The following is an 11,629-nucleotide window of genomic DNA, read 5'->3' on the forward strand; positions in this document are numbered from 1 at the left end:
CAGAAGCATTCTCCTTCCCTTTGCCACACACAAGCTCAGGAATTTTTTCCTTCTTTCTACAAGTTGTCAAACTGTCAGTACGTAACACAATTAAATCACCTTTATGCTCTTCTTGTGCCCTGGCTAGGGTATCACCCTGATTAGACCGAGTTGCTACATCCTTTTCCAACCACACATTAGCAACAGGCAAAATACAGGCACCAGAATTGTCTGGTGTCTGGGATTTTGCTAAGACATTAACTGGATGCAACCTAGTTACAGTGCCATTCTCCCTAGCAGACACAAACTTAGGACCATTCCCTTCCCGGGCTTTAGTTGAATCCAGAATCAACTCTGAGACAACTGCACTACCGTCAACCATCACAGGCTGAAAGGCACCTTCCGTCTGCTCCACAAAGAAGAGCTGGAGAAACCTTCCCCTTTACCAGACACACCGCTTGGGATCTCATTTCCCTTGTCCCAGCACACAGGGCTGTTCACAGACTACTGCTTGATGGCTGGGGTAGCTCCCTCCAGAGGCAAGTCAATACCCCTAGCAGACACAGGTACATTTCCTTCACTGTCACAATTCTTCACACGGGTAACAGGTAAGGTATAGGGACACTCATCTTCCACTATCCTTGCCTTCCCAAATTGCTGATTAGACAAAGCCATCAGCTCATAAGACTGCCTAGACTCATTCAGACTTTCCTTATTTCTCCTCTCCCTTTGCTTGATCTAATTCCAGATTTACTTCTGAGACATTAGATAGACATTCAGAAACTTTATTCCCAGCCAAACAGCTATTCTCCAAAGCCAAACTTTTGGAGAAACCCTCCATAGACACAACCTCAGGATTAACCCTCCCCGTGCCTGGTTTGTGTTAACTTGACTTAGGGTGACCAGATGTCCCGATTTTATAGGGACAGTCCCGATTTTTGGGTCTTTTTCTTATATAGGCTCGCTCCTATTACCCCCCACCCCGTCCCGATTTTTCACATTTGCTGTCTCGTCACCCTAACTTGACTGAACATGGCTTTAATATCATTTCCAATCATAAGATCCTTAGGGATTGTGTTTTTCACTCCCACAATGTTGATGCCCTCAAATCCCGCCCATTTAATGTGGATTTTAGCCAAAGGCACCCTGACAAAATACTCAGATAAGGCTACAACAGTTACACTTTCACTTGGCAAATACTCTTCCTCCCAGTCAAGACTTGCTTTAACCAAAGTAATATCTGCTGCGGTGTCCCTCCATGCCATACACCTGACTCCATTCACTTCTGCACTGCTAATAACCCCTGTATTATTTTCCCCATATTTAGCTTTAATATGAGTTTTAAGGTCAAATTCTTCAGAGACCACAGAAGCAGTGTTTGCACACAGGGCACCAGCGCTGGGTTCCGTGTGGCTTGCCTGTGAGTTTATAACAACAGGATTAGCATTTACTGTGGCATTTGGTTTTGGGCTGCCCTTCAGGGTCAGGCAATCTGGTCTTCTGTGGTCAAGCACACCACAGTGATAGCATGTAACCTGTTTATTCCTGAGGTGAGAGTTCCTACCCTCTGGGCCCCCATGAGCTCCTTTAGAAGAGTCAGGGCCAGGTTTACTTTTAAATCCTGCGCTCCTCTTGAACTGGGGAGAATGGTGATTAATTTCCCCCTGGGGTTTATACCCTTCCCAAGCCCTGTTTTGGGTATGGGCATCCGCAATCTCTGCAGCCCGTAGGACTGACTCAGGGTCCCTATCGCACACAGCTGCTCTCACATGGTCAGGCACAATGTCCAAGAACTGTTCCAAAGTTATTAAATCCAGCAGTTTCTCAAAACTCCCATGCGCCTTTGCTCCCACAACCCACTTTTGAACAAAACCCATCAGCTTATGAGCACATTCTACAAAAGTACAATCCTTAGACATTTTAAACCTTCTCAGCTTAACCCTGTAAGACTCAGGAGTGACCTTGAATCGCCTTAACACAGAATTTTTAAACCGCACATAATCTAAGGCTTCTTGTTCCCTCAATTCATTGAATACTTCCCTGGCTTTTCCAGTCAATTTGGTCAGCAGGACAGGCATTCGCTGCTCATCTGGGATCTCATGCAGAGCGCATGCGTAGCCGTTCGAAGGTAGACAAAAGCTCCTCTATGTCTTCAGTATCTTTGTAAATGGGATAGATCCTTTCCCGGTTTCTTTCGTTATGGTGGGGAAGCGGAGTACCCGGTGGCGATGGCTTTCTCTGCTCTTCCAATACTTGGAGCTGAAGTTTGGCCGTCTCCTGTTCCATCTTGTGAGTCTCCTATTGCATCTGTTGAGCTTTCTCCTCAGCAGCCAGCAGCTCCAGACGACCCCTACGAGAGCCCTTTCCTCTAAGTCAGCATTTTTTTGCTTTTCCAGCCATCGAATGTCTGTTAGTTTTTGTTCATGCTCAAGTTGCAGTTTATTTGTTGCCTTTAACTGCTTTTGCAGCTTCTGTAGTATCAGCTAAGGGCTGTGCTCCTGCCTCCGGATCACTGGCCATTAACAGCTCTCTCAGTTCTTGATTTGTAGCGTCTTTCTAAAGTTTATCCCTGTTGTGTATTTGGTTGTCTTGGTAATAGAATCTTGTGTTGCTATGGCAACTGAGTTAGATTATTTGGCGTTAGCCCAGCCAGTTTTGGCTGGTGTTTGGTTAGTTCAGTGTGTGGCAGTCAATGGCTGCTTTCAAGGTTTACAGCTCTCTGTGTCTCCAGTGATTTCTTCCTAAAACTGTTGCCCCCAAAGATATAAACAAGCCCCTTTTCTGGATACAAATCTTCCAGGGCTTTTTTGTCAAGGCCTTCATATGCTCTCTGCTGACCCATTACAACCTCTCTTTAACCAACCAAACTCTCAATACCAAAATTCAAATGGGGATAGCGTGGGGTTCTGACCCAAAGCTTAATTGACCTGGTTCTGTGGATCCTAGCACGACTACGCCACTGTAACGATGCTGGCTTTGGTGGGACCCAACTGAGAGTGCCAATTCAGGACAAATTGCTTAGAGCAGGGCAGTTACAGCCCAAGACTGGGGTTCCTTTGCACACCAAAGCAAACCAAACCAGCCAAACAGAGAAGACTTCAGTTTTACCCCACTAGCTAACCACGAGTCACACAAGCAATTCCCTTAGACACTCCAGTTTCGCAGTATCACCACCAGTGCCACTCGTTATGAGGACGAATGGTTATGAAAACCAATACCCCAGTAAAAAAAAAAAAGGTTCTCCCGATCCCAAAGGACCAAGCCCCGGACCCAGGTCAATATACCAATCAGATCTTACCCACAAATCACGCTGTTGCCAATCCTTTAGAATCTAAAATCTAAAGGTTTATTCATAAAAGGAAAAAGATATAGAAAAGAGCTAGGATCGGTTAAATGGAGTCAATTACATACAGCAATGGCAAAGTTCTTGGTTCAGGCTTGTAGCAGTGATGGAATACGTTGCAGGTTCAAATCAAGTCTGTGCAGTACCTCCACAGCTGGGATGGGTCAGTCAGTCCTTTGTTCGGCGCTTCAGTTTGTAGCAAAGTCCCTCCAGAAGTAAGAAGCAGGATTGAAGACAAGATGGAGGAGCTACAGCAGCCTTTTATAATCTCTTGTCATGTGGCCTTTCTTTCTTTGTTCCAAAGACAAGCATTCCAGCACATGGCATGAAAAACCCTTTGAGTTCTGTCCATAGGCATGTCCCTGCATGCCTCGCTCAGTCACAAGGTGTATCTGCCTTCTTTCAGTGGGTCAGTTGTACAGCTGATGGTCCTTAATGGGCCATCAAGCAGGCTAGGCAGTGCTGATGCCAAACTGTCCGGGGTGTCACCCAGAAGCATAGCACAAGTTTGAAATACAGACAGTACAGAGCCAATACTTATAACTTTAAATACAAAAATGGTACACACCTACAGCTAGCGTAATCAGAATCAACAAATCACAACCTTTCCATAGACACCTTACTTACACGACAACCTTTGTACAATATTTGCTGCAAATACATAACAGTGGTTGCAACAATGATCTATACGGTCACAGGTTATGTCAGTAACCACACAGTCCTTAACCTGTTCTTTCACCACTGAGGGCTGCTCACCTCCTCCCCATACTGTGCTGCCCAGTGCAGCAGTCTGAGACCTGACCTTGTTCGTGAAGACAAAGGCAAAAAAAGCATTGAGTACTTCAGCTTTTGCAACAACATGTGTCACTAGGTTGCCTCCCCCATTCAGTAAGGGTCCCACACTTTCCCTGACCTTCTTGTTGCTAACATACCTGTAGAAACCCTTCTTGTTACCTTTCACATCCCTTGCTAGCTGCAACTCCAATTGTGCCTTGGCCTTCCTGATTACACCCCCGCATGCTCGAGCAATATTTTTATACTCCTCCCTAGTCATCTGTCCAAGTTTCCACTTCTTGTAAGCTTCCTTCTTGTGTTTAAGCTCACTGAAGATTTCTCTGTTAAGCCAAGCTGGTCGCCTGCCATATTTGCTATTCTTTCTGAACATAGGGATGGTTTGTTCCTGCGCCCTCAATAAGGCTTCTTTAAAATACAATCAGTATGTCTGAGTCAATATAGTGGCCTTCCCTCGCAGGGTTATGTGGCCTAGTGGCCAGAGTCAGTATGGCTGCCCTCCCTTGCAGGGCTGCATTGTGTGATGGCTGGAGGGAGATGGCCCACCTCCCGGAGGGGGTGGTGGCCAGGGTAGGGGGATCCGGGCCCTCCCTACTCCAGCAGGTCTCAGCCCTGTCAGCGACAAGTGTACTCATCACTGGGTCTTCAGGGATCCGACCGAAACATACTGACTTAGTTCCCAGTTCTATAACTGGACCAATGTCTAGTTCCCTTGGGCTACTTCCTACCATGTCCTCCAGTGGCACGGTCTCTGGATCTCCTGGGTCTCTGGCCTGTGACGCTCCCAGCGGTTCCAACATCTTCGGGGTGTCTGCGGGTCACCAAGTATCTGTCCAGATCCTGGTGGACTTGACCTCTGTGGTCTCAGGCTCCAGCAGCTCTTGGGTGGCAGCCTGTGGCACGCGTCCTCCTTCCTTGGCAGTCAGCACACACTGAGCTTTTATACTGCTGCTCTAGTTGGAGCATGCCCGGCAGGGATGAGGGGGGCATAGGTTCCTCTGCCCAGAGTATGGGTTTAACCTCTTCATTTCCAATGCGGGGTAAGAACACCCCATCATAGGGTCCTTGTGGAAATGCAAGCCTGTCTTAACACTTTACATTTCAAATGCTTGACTTGTTTTGCCTTCTTTTCTGCATCTTTAATAAATGGTTAAAAAGATTTCAATGGGCTGTTTGCCACGGGGCTGAGATCTCTGTTCTCAGAATCCCCATCTCTGCTTGACACTGTTAGTTTGAAAATTAACACAACGGCCCCGGGGGCTCCCCACTCTGGGTAGGCCAAGGCCCAGGATGGGTTGGTTTCCATGGAGACCGTGTTGGAATGGTATCCCATGACCTCTCGCGGTGGCCTGGGCAAAGTGCCTCCAAACCTCTGTGCCTTTGATCCGGGTGTTAAAATGGCATCAGAATCGACACTGACACCAAATGTCGCGATGTTGATGAAATTCCTTCCCCCCCCCCAAGGACAATTTCTGCTGGACAAGTTTTTCCAACCAGTGGGTGCGGCCCAGGCCTGGGCCTACTTGGGTCTGCTGAGTCCACAGGACAGTCCGTGCACTGGTGCTGGAGAACCACAAGGGTATGTCTACACTACGAAATTAGGTTGAATTTATAGAAGCCGGTTTTATAGAAATCGTTTTTATACAGTTGATTGTGTGTGTCCCAACATAAAATGCTCTAAGTGCATTAAGTCGGTGGACCGCGTCCACAGTACCGAGGCTAGCGTCGACTTCCGGAGCGTTGCACTGTGGGTAGCTATCCCACAGTTCCCGCAGTCTCCGCTGCCCATTGGAATTCTGGGTTGAGATCCCAATGCCTGATGAGGCAAAAACAGTGTCGCGGGGGATTCTGGGTACATGTTGTCAGGCCCCTCCCCCTCCGTCAGAGCAAAGGCAGACAATCGTTTCGCGCCTTTTTTCCTGGGTTACCTGTGCAGACGACGTACCACGGCAAGCATGGAGCCCACTCAGCTCAGCTCACCGTCACCATATGTCATCTGGGTGCCGGCAGACGTGGTACTGCATTGCTACACAGCAGCAGCTAATTGCCTTTTGGCAGTAGATGGTGTATTACGACTGGTATCCATCGTCGTCATACTCCTCAGTGAGTTCGGTCAGAGGCACCTGGGCAGACATGTTTTGTTTCCTGGAGACTCAGTCCTGCCGGCAGTCCTATTGCACCGTCTTGACGATGATGGCTAGCAGTCGTAATGCAGCATCTTCTGCCAAGCACCCAGAAGCTGCCAATGGCTATCAGTCATGCTGCACCGTCTGCTGCCAGCCTAAGATGTAAAAGATAGATGCCGGTTTGGTGTGAGAGATCACTCACGCAGTGCCAGGCAACAGAATTCGGCTTGCAGGCAGCCATGGTAAGCCACAGTCTTTTGGCTTTTTTAACCTTCATAACATGTGGGAATGGTTTCAAACAGCAGCGCCCTCATTTCCCATACCAAGCACCCCTTGGGTTGGCCATTTAAAATGGGTTTGCAATGTAAAAGGAGGAGCTGCGGTTTCCGGGTTAACATGCAGCACAAACCCAACTAACCCCCCTCCCCCCCACACCCAATTCTCTGGGATGATCACTTCACCCCTCCCCCCCACCGCGTGGCTAACAGCGGGGAACATTTCTGTTCAGCCGAGCAGGAACGGGCACCTCTGAATGTCCCCTTAATAAAATCACCCCATTTCAACCAGGTGACTGTGAATGATATCACTCTCCTGAAGATAACAAAGAGAGATAAGGAATGGATGTTGTCTGCATGCCAGCAAACACCGGGACCATAAGCTGCCATGCTTTGTTATGCAATGATTCCAGACTACATGCTACTGGCCTGGCGTGGTAAAGTGTCCTACCATGGCGGACGGGATAAGGCAGCCCTCCCCAGAAACCTTTTGCAAAGGCTTTGGGAGTACATGAAGGAGAGCTTTCTGGAGATGTCCCTGGAGGATTGCCGTTCCATCCCCATACATGTTAACAGACTTTTCCAGTAGCTGTACTGGCCGCGATTGCCAGGGCAAATTAATCATTAATCATTAAACATGGCTTCTCTGAGTAGTTACTGCAACAGCTGAGGAAGATTTTAGAAGGAAGGTAATATGGATGGTGAGCGATCAGCTGTTGTGACCTGCACAAGATGTGCCATGTTTGTCTTTCTTCCACAGGACAGAAGCGACTTTGTCTGTACGAAGTGCAAGCTGATCTCCATATTGGAAGAGAAAGTTCAAGGTCTGGAGAAATGAAGATTTCCTGGACAGATGTCAGGATATGCTTCTACGGGCACAACATTCTGAAGATTCAGAGCAGGCTGTGCAGTGGGGACAGAAGGACGGTGAAGAAATTTGCCAGCATGTGACCTCCAGAAGAAGAAAGAGGAGCACCCATGTACCAGCAATGCAGATACAGGTGAGCAACTGTTTTCATGTTCTCTCCACAGGCACTAATGCGGCGAGTGGACTAGATGATACATCTGAGGGAAGGGAGCAGAAGGAGACTCCACCGATTGGAAGGCATGAGATGCACTGTCCTAGGGATGGGGGTTCCATGACCACTGCTCCCAAGAGAAGGAGGCGGGTGGTGGTGGTCGGGACTCCCTCCTCAGGGGGACTGAGTCATCTATCTGCCATCCCGACCAGGAAAACTGAGAAGTGTGCTGCTTGCCAGGAGCTAGGATTCACGATGTGACAGAGGGACTGCCGAGATTCATCAAGCCCTCGGATCGCCACCCCTTCCTGCTTCTCCACGTGGGCACCAATGATACTGCCAAGAATGACCTTGAGCAGATCACTGCAGACTACGTGGCTCTGGGAAGAAGGATAAAGGAGTTTGACGCACAAGTGGTGTTCTCGTCCATCCTCCCCGTGGAAGGAAAAGGCCCGGGTAGAGACCATCGAATCGTGGAAGTCAATGAATGGCTATGCAGGTGGTGTCAGAGAGAAGGCTTTGGATTCTTTGACCATGGGATGGTGTTCCAAGAAGGAGGAGTGCTAGGCAGAGACGGTCTCCACCTAATGAAGAGAGGGAAGAGCATCTTCACAAACAGGCTGGCTAACCTAGTGAGGAGGGCTTTGAACTAGGTTCACTGGGGGAAGGAGACCAAAGCCCTGAGGTAAGTGAGGAAGCACGAGCAGGAGAACACAAGAGGGGAGGACTCCTGCCTCATACTGAGAAAGCAGGATGATCAGCGAGTTATCTTAAGTGCCTATACACAAATGCAAGAAGCCTGGGAAACAAGCAACTGGAAGTCCTGGCACAGTCAAGGAATTATGATGTCATTGGAATAACAAAGACTTGGTGGGATAACTCGCATGATTGGAGTACTGTCAGGGATGGGTGGATATAAACTGTTCAGGAAGGACAGGCAGGGCAGAAAAGATGAGGGAGTTGCATTGTATGTAAGAGAGCAGTAAGAGAGCAGTATGACTGCTCAGCGCTACGGTATGAAACTGCAGAAAAACCTGAGAGTCTCTGGATTAAGTTTAGAAGTGGGAGCAACAAGGGGGATGTTGTGGTGTGAGTCTGCTATAGACCACCAGATCAGGGGGATGAGGTGGATAAGGCTTTCTTCTGGCAACTAACGGAAGTTACTAGATCACAGGCCCTGGTTCTCATGGGGGACTTCAATCACCCTGATATCTGCTGGGAGAGCAATACAGCAGTGCACAGACAATCCAGGAAGTTTTTGGAAAGTGTAGGGGACAATTTCCTGGTGCAAGTGCTGGAGGAACCAACTAGGGGCAGAACTCTTCTTGACCTGCTGCTCACAAACAGGGAAGAATTAGTAGGGGAAGCAAAAATGGATGGGAACCTGGGAGGCAGTGACCATGAGATGGTCAAGTTCAGGATCCTGACACAAGGAAGAAAGGAGAGCAGCAGAATACGGACCCTGGACTTCAGAAAAGCAGATTTTGACTCCCTCAGGGAACTGATGGACAGGATCCCCTGGGAGAATAACATGAGGGGGAAAGGAGTCCAGGAGAGCTGGCTGTATTTTAAAGAATCCTTATTGCGGTTGCAGGAACAAACCATCCCGATGTGTAGAAAGAATAGTAAATATGGCAGGCGACCAGCTTGGCTTAACAGTGAAATCCTTGCTGATCTTAAACGCAAAGAAGAAGCTTACAAGAAGTGGAAGGTTGGACAAATGACCAGGGAGAAGTATAAAAATATTGCTCAGGCGTGCAGGAGTGAAATCAGGAAGGCCAAATCACACTTGGAGTTGCAGCTAGCAAGAGATGTTAAGAGTAACAAGAAGGGTTTCTTCAGGTATGTTAGCAACAAGAAGAAAGTCAAGGAAAGTGTGGGCCCCTTAGGGAGCCAACCTAGTGACAGAGGATGTGGAAAAAGCTAATGTACTCAATGCTTTTTTTGCCTCTGTCTTCACGAACAAGGTCAGCTCCCAGACTACTGCACTGGCCAGCACAGCATGGGGAGAAGGTGACCAGCCCTCAGTGAAGAAAGAAGTGGTTCGGGACTATTTAGAAAAGCTGGACGAGCACAAGTCCATGGGGCCGGATGTGCTGCATCTGAGGGTGCTAAATGAGTTGGCGGATGTGATTGCAGAGCCATTGGCCATTATCTTTGAAAACTCACAGTGATCGGGGGAGGTCCCGGATGACTGGGAAAAGGCTAATGTAGTGCCCATCTTTAAAAAAGGGAAAAGGGGAACTACAGGCCAGTCAGCCTCACATCAGTCCCTGGAAAGATCATGGAGCAGGTCCTCAAGGAATCAATTCTGAAGCACTTTGAGGAGAGGAAAGTGATCAGGAACAGTCAGCATGGATTCACCAAGGGCAAGTCATGCCTGACTAACCTAATTGCCTTTTATGATGAGATAACTGGCTCTGTGGATAAGGGGAAAGCAGTGGACGTGTTATTCCTTGACTTTAGCAAAGTTTTTGATACTGTCTCCCATAGTATTCTTGCCAGCAAGTTAAAGAAGTATGGGCTGGATGAATGGACTATAAGGTGGATAGAAAGCTGGCTAGATCATTGGGCTTAACCGGTAGTGATCAATGGCTCCATGTCTAGTTGGCAGCCGGTATCAAGCGGAGTGCCCCAAGGGTAGGTCCTGGGGCCAGTTTTGTTCAATATCTTCATTAATGATCTCGAGGATGGCGTGGATTGCACCCTCAGCAAGTTTGCAGATGACACTAAACTGGGAGGAGTGGTAGATACGCTGGAGGGTAGGGATAGGATACAGAGGGACCTAGACAAATTAGAGGATTGGGCCAAAAGAAATCTGATAAAGTTTAACAAGGACAAGTGCAGAGTCCTGCACTTAGGACGGAAGAATCCCATGCATTGCTACAGACTAGGGACCGAATGGCTAGGCAGCAGTTATGCAGAAAAGGACCTAGGGGTTACCGTGGATGAAAAGCTGGATATGAGTCAACAGTGTGCCCTTGTTGCCAAGAAGGCTAACAGCATTTTGGGCTGTATAAGTAGGAGCATTGCCAGCAGATTGAGGGACATGATCATGCCCCTCTATTCGACATTGGTGAGGCCTCATCTGGAGTACTGTGTCCAGTTTTGGGCCCCACACTACAAGAAGGATGTGGAAAAATTGGAACGAGTCCAGTGGAGGGCAACAAAAATGATAAGTGGTCTGGAGCACATGACTTATGAGGAGAAGCTGAGGGAACTGGGATTGTTTAGTCTGTAGAAGAGAAGAATGAGGGGGGATTTGATAGCTGCTTTCAACTACCTGAAGGAGCGTTCCAAAGAGAATGGATCTAGACTGTTCTCAGTGGTAGCAGATGACAGAACAAAGAGCAATGGTCTCAAGTTGCAGTGGGAGAGGTCTAGGTTGGATATTAGGAAAAACAATTTCATTAGGAGGGTGGTGAAGCACTGGAATGGGTTACCTAGGGAGGTGGTGGAATCTCCTTCCTTAGAGGTTTTTAAGGTCAGGCTTGACAAAGCCCTGGCTGGGATGATTTAGTTGGGGATTGGTCCTGCTTTGAGCAGGGGGTTGGACTAGATGACCTCCTGAGGTCCCTTCCAAACCTGATATTCTATGATTCTATGACATTGTGAATGGCTTTGCACAAATGGGCTTCCCTAACTGCGGAGGGGCAATAGATGGCACGCACATTCCAATTCTGGCACCAGACCACCTAGCCACCAAGTACATTAATCGCAAGGGGTATTTCTCAATCATTCTCTAGGCACTTGTGGATTACCGTGGGCGTTTCACAGACATTAACGCAGGCTGGTCCGGAAAGGTGCATGGTGCATGCATCTTTCTGAAAACTGACCTGTTCAAGAAGCTGCAAGCAGGGACTTTCTTCCCAGACCAGAAGATCACTGTAGGGGAAGTCGAAATGCCCATTGTGATCCTGGGAGACCCCGCCTACCCTTAATGCCGTGTCTTATGAAGCCGTACACGGGGTAACTTGACAGCCACAAGGAGCGGTTCAACAACAGGCTGAGCAAGTGCAGAATGACTGTTGAGTGTGCATTTAGCCATTGAAAAGCCCGCTGGCGATGCCTGTATGGGAAGCTGGACAGGGCCAA

The sequence above is a fragment of the Emys orbicularis genome, chromosome 21, assembly GCF_028017835.1.
Source record: "Emys orbicularis isolate rEmyOrb1 chromosome 21, rEmyOrb1.hap1, whole genome shotgun sequence".
Classification (NCBI taxonomy): domain Eukaryota; kingdom Metazoa; phylum Chordata; order Testudines; family Emydidae; genus Emys; species Emys orbicularis.